At 37.8% G+C, this 10,722-nt stretch overlaps 1 protein-coding gene across 6 annotated transcripts in view; it reads left to right on the top strand.

Moving 5' to 3' along the window:
- The first annotated feature begins 739 nt into the window (after positions 1 to 739).
- DEF8 (differentially expressed in FDCP 8 homolog) overlaps positions 740 to 10,722 on the top strand; it is a 188,322-nt gene continuing 178,339 nt past the window's right edge. For 4 of the 6 annotated variants that reach the window (XM_090371953.1, XM_090371956.1, XM_090371957.1 and 1 more), the window contains exon 1: positions 740 to 1,018. The gene's annotated coding sequence lies outside the window, so the exon portion shown is untranslated. The remainder of the gene's footprint in view (positions 1,019 to 10,722) is intronic. The other 2 variants (XM_090371955.1, XM_090371954.1) reach the window with 1 other exon arrangement.

The following is a 10,722-nucleotide window of genomic DNA, read 5'->3' as shown; positions in this document are numbered from 1 at the left end:
GATAAGGGTAGTGGAGAATGAAAAGGATCTGAGGATAATTTTGCAGTCAAAATAAAGTTTTCTGAAAAGTGCAAAAAGGCTGCAAGAATAGCTCATGGTGTCAATTACATACAGGAATTTTGCTAGCAAGGATAAAGGGGTGATTGTCTCCTTCTATAAGGCAATGGTCGTGCCACACCTTGAGTTTCTATACAGCAGGGGTTGGCAACCTGCAAGCCGCATGCGGCTCTTTAACTTTTAGCCCACATGAAGCACAATTTGAAGTGTAGTTAGAGGACTTAAAAAATCAAGGACATGTGGAGTGCAGGACTAAAATGCTTTAAAACTGAAATTGAGGATTTGGAAAGACAAAAGGCCATAGATGACGGCGATAGATGAGGTTGACAAAGCAAGACCAAATTGTGTTCAATGCGTGGAGTAGCTTACCGGACATGTATAAAAATTTGTAAATTTTTGCGTCTGAATAATGCGAGTCTCTAAGCATGTTTAAAAAGATGAAAATTACGGCATACTCGCCTGATGTTGAGACAATCACTCAAGAAGTTCACAGTAAAAGTCACATTAATTCGTACCTAATTGGTTGTTTGTTACGTTTTTCAGTATTGATAAATAATATTTCAAACACTATATATTTTTAATAAAACACCTTCCTACTTAAAAAATATAAAACTTAAAAAAATAATAATATATATATATACATTTACCCAGTTTCCGTATGATGCGATGGTTGTTTAAAGCGCCGTTTGCTGCGGGAAACAGTAGTGAGTTATGTATATATTGTGTAGGATAAATAAATAAATAAATAAAAATTGCTTCTCTTAGTAGTGAAGTAAGCTTGATACCGAAACAAAAGAACGTACAATACTCTGTGACCTACAATATTATGGAGATGACTAATACTGTACCCGTGTATCCCAAAGTATCGACAGGGTAAAGTTCGCCTGTTTAGATCCAGATAAATATTGTGTGCTGTTATGTGTTTATGATTACTTGTATTTTGACTTGAAGCTGACGTTAGGTTTGTTATATTTTTTGCATTATTATATCTTTTATTATTAATGTATTTTTCATTTAGTTTTGTCTTAAATCGCCCACTCATATTTTGAAATTAAATTTATGTAACTCGTGCATGGAGCTTCCAGTTTTATGATAAAATTGGATTAAAATTTATGGTAATTAGGGTAGTTAAAATTTATGTAATCGTTGCTTGCACCCATTTTTTTATTTTTAATTAATTTATTATTATTTTTTTATAAGTTGTTCCATTTGGTCTCATTATAGTCTGAGACACTGCTATACCATGTCGTGATATTACTTACGAATTTGATTAATTTGGAAATGTCCTTATATAAGCCGACTAATGATAGAAAAAAAAATTACGAGTGTACTAAATTATAGGCTTATTACCAGTTTACAAGTGTCCTGAATAAGCTCACTTTGATAAACTAACACGGCTTACCTAAACCTTTATGCCGTAACACTAGCATGAAGGTTTAGAAATTAAAGGAAACATTTTTTTTTTTCTTGCTGCAGTAGTCCCGTAACACCACTAGTCGTGTACATGGCTATTGGCCTCCAATTTAAAATAAATTTTTGCACTTGCTAATTGCTTTTTTTTATGGCATTTTTTATGTCAAGGAAGCATCAGGCTTCCTTGCACAATACGGCTAATAATAATAAAAATAATTTTCCTTAACTCTTAAGTGTCCAGCTGAGCCTTAAATTTATTTAGGCTATCAACTTCCACAACAAGGGATGGAAGTCTGTTCCACCAACCAACTACCCGCTGGCTAACGGCAAATTTCTGCACATCTATCCTACATCTGTCTTTCCTCAATTTGAATTTATGCCCTCTCAGGTGATTATTCTGAGCAAGAGGTAGAATCCCATCAGCAATGAGCATGCTCAAACCATTCAAGGCTTTATAAACCTCTATCAGATCACCTCGCCAGTGCCTAGGCTCCAGACATCGTAATTTGCAAAACTTAAGCCTTTTTTCGTAAGAGCAACCCTTTGTTCCATTCACTAATCTTGTTGCCCTTCTCTGTACTCGTTCCAGCAGCTCTACATCCTTCTTGAAATGAGGCCTCCAGACCTGTATACAGTACTCAAGGTGTAGCCTGACCATTGCCTTATAAAAGGGAATAATCACCTCCTTATCCCTGCTAGAAAAATTCCTGTATATCATTGACAAGACACCATGAGCTATTCTTGCAGCCAGTCTGCACTGCTCAGAGAACTTCATATCTGCCTGCACAATTACCCCCAAGTCCTTTTCATTCTCTACCACTGTCAGTGTAGTACCACAGAGTTGATACGTTGCTCTGGGGTTGCTGTTTCCCATATGTAGTACTTTACATTTGTCAATGCTAAACTTCATTTGCCACCTCTCAGCCCATCTGCTCAACCTTTCCAGATCCTGTTGCAGCAGCATAGCGTCAGTAGTGTCCTTAACAACCCTGCCAGCCTTTGTATCATCTGCAAACTTGGACATTAAGCTTGATATACCATCATCAATATTATTTATATATACAGAAAACAATAATGGACCCAACACTGAACCCTGAGGGACTCCGCTAATAACATTAGTCCATGATGAGCAGTGTCCATTGATTACCTCAACCACCCCTTTATCTATAGCAACAATTTGCCTCCAATGCCACACTGCTCCAATTTGTGCAGCAGACTTCCATGTGCAACAGTATCAAAAGCCTTTCTAAGATCCAAGTATATAATATCAAAGTTATTCCCTGCATCCAGTTCTTTTGTTAATGCATCATAGTATCCAATCAAATTGGTCAGGCAAGACTTACTCTTAACGAAACCATGCTGTGTCCGAGCTATAACTGAAGTCTTGTATAGATGATCCTGCAGTGCTTCTTGAACCAGTGCCTCCATTAATTTTCCTGGAACAGAAGTTAAACTCACAGGTCTATAATTACTTGTGTCAGCATTTGATCCTCCTTTGTGAATTGGGGTCACATTTACACATCTCCAGTCTATGGGCACCTCCTCTGAGTCCAAGGAAGCTCTCATAATTATGGCTAAGGGTGTGCTTACTTCCTTTGCTGCATCCTTTAATATAACTGGATAGATCCCATCCACCCCAAGTGCCTTTCTTGTGTTTATCTTCAACAATTTCTCCTCCACTTTCCTCTCAGTTATTACAAAATAATCTAGCTCACTGCCAGAGTTTAATTCACCTCTGGCATTCCCCTCCCTGAATAACTCGTGTGAATGTCGATGCAAAATATTCATTCAGTTTGTTAGCTACCTGAGCAGATCATCAGCAGTTGAACTGTTGATATCAAGTGGACCAATCTGATTCATCCCCTTCCTTCTAGAGTTTACATAAATAAAGAACTCTTTGCTGTTTTTCTTTGCATCCCTTGCCAAAGATTTCTCGTAATCTGCCTTCGCCTGCCTAACCTCCTTTGTAACTTGATTACAGATCAATTTATATCTATCATAGCTTCTGTGTCACGTGTTAATTTATGTGTATCCCATGCATTTTCTTCTGTGCTATATGTCTCTTTAGTTCATCTGACATCCATTTAGGCCTTGAACAATATTTGACATTTAGACCTTGAACAATATTTCTTAGTTGGTATGTAAAGCCTAGTAGCTTCCAAGATAAGTTTTTTGAATTTGCTGTTGGTAACATTATCAGTTGGTCCCACTGTATAGAATTTTTAAATACTGTTTCAGACCATCATAGTCTACTTTACGAAAGCAATAACCCTTCTCTTTACCCCTGATGGTAGTTACCTCTTTGAGTAAATCCCACTTCAGCACACTGTGATCACTGCCACTTAGTGGTTCCTCTATCTGCAGATTCTTAATGCAAGAAGAATCAGTACTGATAATCAAATCAAGAGTATTACTCCTTCTAGTTGCCTCACGAACATGCTGATGTAGAAAACAATCATCCAATAAATCCACAAAAGCCTTGCTAGTGTGTGAGTGACCAACCCACAAATTCCAGTCAATATCTGGGAAATTAAAATCCCCCCCCCCCATTATAAGACTGTCCGATTTACTGGCCATTTCTCTGTACAGTTTCTTATTATACTCAGCAGAGTTATTAGGCCTATAGCACACTCCTACTCTCAATTTTGATCTCCCAATGCTTATGTCACACCAAACTGACTTGACACTGCACTGTCCAGCGATGTTGACTGGCTTCACTTCCTTGGATTTTGTGTTTCTTAACTAATAGCATAACCCCTCCTCCCTTTCTATCCTTTCTGTAGACATTGTACTCCCCAAATTCCAGTTCTGCCTTCCTTATATCTGTGCGACACCACATCTCTGATATCCAAACAATATCCGCCTTTGATGCTTTGAGCAGTACCTCAAATTCATCAAATTTATTTACCAGACTCTAGCATTTGTGTACAAGCAAGTATACATGCACCTGTTCCTTTTCTTAGCTACCCCTAACACAACCCATGTGTTTACTTGTACCACAATGACTCCCAGCAGTCTCTGAAATATTTTGCATCTTGTTTTCCAGGCTTCTGCTCATTCCAATAGAAGCAGTGTAAGAATCACTTTCACCTCTGCCAGTGGCTACTGTTAATCTATTAGTCCTTGTATCCCCCCCAAGCTAGCAGTTTTCCGACCCTCCTAACATTGCCTCAATAGCATCAGCAAATATTCTTGCACCCTTTCTATTTAAGTGTATCCCATCCCTGTAGAAGCAGTCCCTTCTGTTAACAAGTACAGACCGGGATGAAAAAAATTCTACCCCTTGAGCCTTGCATAATCTTTCCAGGGCTGAATTGATCGACAAGGCTCTCATCCTATACTCCCTCCTATCGTGCCTGGGCAGAATTGCAGACACTTTCAAATTCAACCCTAATTCACGGCTTTTTTTCAACAGTGACCTGTACTTGTTAAGTAATTCTGCCCGTCTCCTACTCTTAATATCATTAGTGCCAACGTGTACAACTATATCATGTTTTGTGCCCTTAAAAGATGATATCCGCTCTTTGCTAATTCATTCCACGAAATTGGAAATTCAAAATTTCACTATATAACTCCCTAAAAGGTTGTTTTTACAGTGCAAATTTTTTTAGTTACCAATTCAAATCATTAAATGCGCTACACTTTCATCGTTATCATATATTATCAGAACCAAATTTGAACGGCTTTGTGATATTTTTTTAAAGCACATTTTTGGAGGCCATGACCATAAAACAAAAACAATTTGCACTTTCCAGTTTAGTGGTCTTTTCTGTTACTGCAAGTAGTTATAAATTGGTAGTAAACTTAACGTTATTGCATTTGAGAAAATACCGATAGTTGGAATTGTGTGGTTTTTTACGTTGGCGAAACGTGTTTCTCCTTCACTGAAATCTTCAATTGTATAAAAAACTTAAATAAATTTTTGAATCTTTCTTCTCTTCATTCCTTTTATTTTTTAAAGCTTCGTAAACTTGTTACTCTGTGCAAATCGTGAAGTTGCAATTTGAGCGTTTCGTTAAAAAATGCTTATGCATGCTATTGAAATTTATAAAGAAAAGAGAAGATTATCTTGGAAATAAACATCTCTTGAAGCATTTGTGAAGATGACTACTCCTTGTGCAACAAACCAATGAGTGCCGAGCCAATAATGAGTGATCAATGGGTGTGCATTTAGTAGATAATGATGGTGAAGAATAAACATTCTTTAACATTTGTAAGTCATAAATAATTTCTCTAATATTATAATTTGCTTGATTTTACATGCTACATTTTCATTTCTTTGGATAAATCAATCATTGTTTAAACAAACTAATTAGCTAACTTATTTCATTGTTGATAATGAACCCCTACTTTTAACATGAGTGTCTTTTCTGTTACTGCAAGCAATTATAAATGGGTAGTAAACTTAATATAAGTCATAAATTATTTCTCTAATATTATAATTTGCTTGAGGAAATCTTGAATGAATCAAGAGGAAAAATGGCATTCCTAGGTCTATGGGAAATAAATTCCCCCTTTATGAGCACGCGCTAGGAACGAATTAACTCAAAGTCGAGAACTACCAGTATACACATTTCACCCATCCATACCCACCAAGAATTTGTCTACTTCCTTGAATTTACTCAAACCATTCACTTCAACAACAGATGGAAGCCTGTTCCAACAATCAACCTCCCACTGGCTGAAGACAAACTTCTGCAACTTACAACTATCCTTCCTCAACTTGAATTTCATGTCCCCTCATATATGTAGTCTCATCAAGAGGAAAAATGGCATTAACATTCAGCTTACTCAATCCATTCAGGGCCTTAAACACCCTAATCAGATCACCACACAGGTACCTAGTCTCCAGATGCTGTAATATGTAGAACTGAAGCCTAAGTAGGAATATCCTTTTGTTCCTTTCAACAATCTTGTTGCCCTTCTCTTCATCCATTCCAGCAGTTCTGCATCCTTCCTAGTGAGGCCCCCAGACCTGTAGACAGTTCTCCAGATGTGGCCTAACCATGGCCTTATACAAAGGGATAACACCTCCTTATACCTGCTTGCAAAGTTTTTGTATATCAGTGTCAACACCCCATGAGCTGTCCAGGCAGCATGTCTGCACTTCTCAGAGAATTTCATATCTGACAGCACAATTACCCCTTCCCCCCATCTTTTTAAATTTCCACTAACCAGTGTAGTGCCGCACAATTTAAAAAGTTGATAAAAATAAGTAAAAGTTAAGTTATTCTAGGCTTACTGCTACCACACGCAGTACCTTGCCTTTGTCAATGTTAAATTTTAATTGCCATTTCTCAGTCTACCAACCTAATTTTTCTAGATCTTGTTGCAATAACTCACCTTGATTACTTATGTTAATTACCCTGAAAAACCTTTATATCATCTGCAAACTTAGATATTAAATCTCATATACTTTCGTAAATATCATTATTAAATAATGAAAACAATAATGGAATCCACTAATAACATTAGACCAAAAAGAGCAGTGCTCCATGACAACCACTGTTGTCTTCTTCCATTTAACCAGGCGCCTCCGTAGCCAGGTGGGAAGGAGCAACAGTGCGTAGCACACGCTTCTTGATTAGACCGGGGTTCGAGCCCGTGACCACCAAATACGGAAAGGTCAGGGAATGACCACCGCATATTCCCGGAGCAATATGGCCTTAGTTGCTAATGCTCCTAAAAAATCAAAACAACAACTTCCATTTAACCATCTTTTATCCATAGCAGTAAACTGCCATTAATGCCACATTGCTCCAGTTTGTACATCAGTATTTTATGTGCAACAGTATCAATTGGTGATACATTTGCATATCTTCAAGTCCATAGAGACCTCCCCCGAATCCAAGGATGCTCTCATAATTATGGATAAGGGTTTGTTTACCTCCTTTGCTGCGTTCTTTAATATAATTGGAGAGATTCCATCCACTCCAGGTTCCTTTTTTTTTTTTTTTTTTTTTTTATATGTCCATCCTCAACAATTTCTCCTCCACTTTAAGTTATCACAGTGGCTCCTTGTTAGAGTTTGATAAAGTTCTGGCATCACCTTCTCTAAAGAATTCCTCATTTGTAAATGTAGATGCAAAATACCTATTCAATTTCTCTACAACATGAGTAGGGACATCAATAGTTAACCCACAGACATCAAATGGCTCAACGTGATTCATCCCTTTCCTTCTACTGTTTATATAAGCATAGAAGCCTTTGCTGTTTTTCTTTGCAGACTTCTCATAATCTGCCTTAGCTTGCCTAATCTCCATTGCATCTTAATTACAGACTAATTTATTTTGTACCATAGGCTTCTGTATTACCTGATAATTTATATACATACCATGCACTTTTCTTCTCTGCCATTTTTCTCATCAGTTCATCCGATATCCATTTAGGTCTAACCCTAGAACAGTATAATAGTATGTTATGTTGTATAGTATGTTATGTTGTTGTTGTTATTTGGTTTTTAGGAGCATTAGCAACTAAGGCCATGTTGCTCCGGGAATATGCGGTCGTCATTCCCTGACCTTTCTGCATCCTCAGTATTTGGTGGTGACAGGCTTGAACCCCGGTCTAATCAAGAAGTGTGTGCTGCGCATTGCTGCTCCTTCCCACCTGGCTACGGAGGTGCCCCGTATAATAGTAATCGTGGCATGTGATGCAAGAAAGCAAGCTTATGTAGCATCAGCCAAAAAAAAAAAAAAAAAAAAACAATTCACACAATCATTCCCTCTAAATGTTTGTACAGTTCCTCCTTAAATTTATTTAACCTATCAACTTCCACAATGACAGATGGAAGTTTGTTCCAGCAATTAACCACCCCCTGGCTAAAGGCAAATTTCTGCACATTTATTCTACAGCTGTCTTTCCTCAATTTTAATTTATGCCCCCTTAAGTTCGTAATCTAAACAAGTGGAAGAATCCCATCAGAATTCAGCATGCTCAACCCATTCAAGGCCTTATTTACCTCAATCAGATCACCTTGCAGGGGCCTAGTCTCCAGCCGCTGCAATTTGCAGAACTTAAGCCTCTCTTGGTAAGAGGATCCCTTCATTTCCCTCACCAATCTTGTTGCCCTTCTCTTTACATACTCAAGCAAATCTAAATCCTTCCTAAAATGAGGCCTCCAGACCTGTACGCAGTACAGGTCTGGAGGTGCCTCATTTATTCCCTGCTAGCAAAATTCCTGTATATCATTGAAAAAGCCCCATGACCTGCTCTGGCAGCCTGTCTGCATTGCTCAGAAAACTTCATATCTGACCGCACAATTATTTTCAAGATCTTTTTCACCCTCCACTACTCTGAGTATAGTATCACACAGTTGGTATGATTCTCTGGGGTTACTGCTAGTCACATACAGTACTTTTCATTTGTCAATGTTAAACTTCAGTTGCCACCTCTTGGCCCATCTGCCCGACTTTTCTAGATCCTGTTGTAGCAGCATACCATCATTAATAACCCTGCCAACCTTTGTATCATCTGCAAACTTGGACATTAAGCCTGATATACCTTCATCAATATCATTGATAAATATAATATAGAAAACAACAATGGTCCCAACACCAAACCCTGTGAGTGATATGTAAAAGATATGTGAAACAAAACTAATTACCTTAAAACATTATCTTTGTAAGTGGAGGGAGGAAGTTCTAAGAATTAAGAGCTAAGCTGATTAATCATCACTGGCAAATTTTTAATAAAAAAAAAAGGTAAACTGCAGCCGTTATCAACCCATTGCAGGATGGAAGCCTCCTCAACAATTCATGCTGAGGGAAATGGACCATAATCTGCCACGCTGGCCCAGTGCAGGTTGGCAGATCAACCATATTTAGCAGTCAGGGGCTTTAATCCCGGTCTACTCAAAGAGCGTGTGGCACTGCACTCCCACTCCTGACCGCTCAGCTACGGAGGCCTTTAAATCTTTAATAACACAGGTACAAATCATTAACATTATGTACCTGTGTTGCTAAAGATTTGTGAATGATGTTTGAACAGCCTAGCTTTTCCCCTGTCCCCATTAGAAATCTATTTTTAAGGTAGTTATTTTTGCTTTGGATATCATGTTATATTCTTCATTTCCTTAAATCCTCAGAAGGAAGTAAAGCAGCACCTGATATGTCAAGTCAACCCTTCCCTCCAGTTATTTCTTTATGTAAAAAAATGTTAATCCATGAATAAATTATATTCATGTTCATCTGTGGAGTTTTGTGTTCTCTTTTAAGTAATTTACATCCACAACTTTTGAAATGCTCCTGCAGAAATTTATTTAAAAAAGAATATCAGAAATACTACACTTAGGGTCAACTTCAGGACAGAGCAAAGAGAGCAATCACCCTGGGCTCCAAGCAATTTAGATTGCCATCGAGCTCAGTTTTTTATAATACAATTTTTATATATTACATGGTACCCAATGGAAAGTCATACTGACAGTAAAAAAGATATACAGTATCAAAAAAAAAAAAATTTATCAGTCAAAAGGAGTTTGATTCAATTCATGGGGATGCTAGTATTAGACGTTAGCATTAGTAGAGGCATATGATGCAAGAATGTAAGCTTATACAGCATCATCCAAAAAAAAAAAACTTCCCATTTCACCCATCCATTCGCTCCAAACGTTTGTCTAACTCTGCCTTGAATTTATTTAAGTTGTCCACTTCTACAACAACAGATGGAAATTTTCGAGAAATCAACCACCTGCTGGCTAAAGGCAAATTTCCGCACATCTATTCTACAACTGTCTTTCTTCAATTTGAATTTATGTCCCCGCAGGCAATTAATCTGAGCAAGAGGAAGAATCTCATCAGCACTGAGCTTGCTCAAAACATTCAAGGCCTTATACACCTTGATCAGTTGATCTTGCAGGTGCTTAGTCTCCAAACAATAATTTGCAAAACTGAAGCCTTTCTTCATAAGAGCAACCCTTTGTTCCATTTACTAACCTTGTTGCCCTTTTCTGTACTCATTCCAGCAGCTCTACATCCTTCCTAAAATGAGGCTTTCAGACCCGTATACAGTACTCAAGATGTGGCCTGACCATTGCTTTATAAAGGGATAATTAACTCCTTATCCCTGCTAGAAAAATTCCTGTATATCATTGACAAGATACCATGAGCTACTCTTGCAGTCCATCTGCACTGCTCAGAAAACTTCATATCTGATTGCACAATTACCCCCAGGTCCTTTTCATTCTCTACCACCCTGAGTGTAGTACCACACACTTGATATACGTTACTACTACCCATATGCAGTACAGCAGGC

Source organism: Mastigoproctus giganteus, chromosome 4, assembly GCF_048544385.1.
Source record: "Mastigoproctus giganteus isolate SK-2022 chromosome 4, ASM4854438v1, whole genome shotgun sequence".
Taxonomy (NCBI): domain Eukaryota; kingdom Metazoa; phylum Arthropoda; class Arachnida; order Uropygi; family Thelyphonidae; genus Mastigoproctus; species Mastigoproctus giganteus.
The sequence above is the reverse complement of the archived record's forward strand: the minus strand, read 5'-3'. Positions and strand labels throughout refer to the sequence as shown.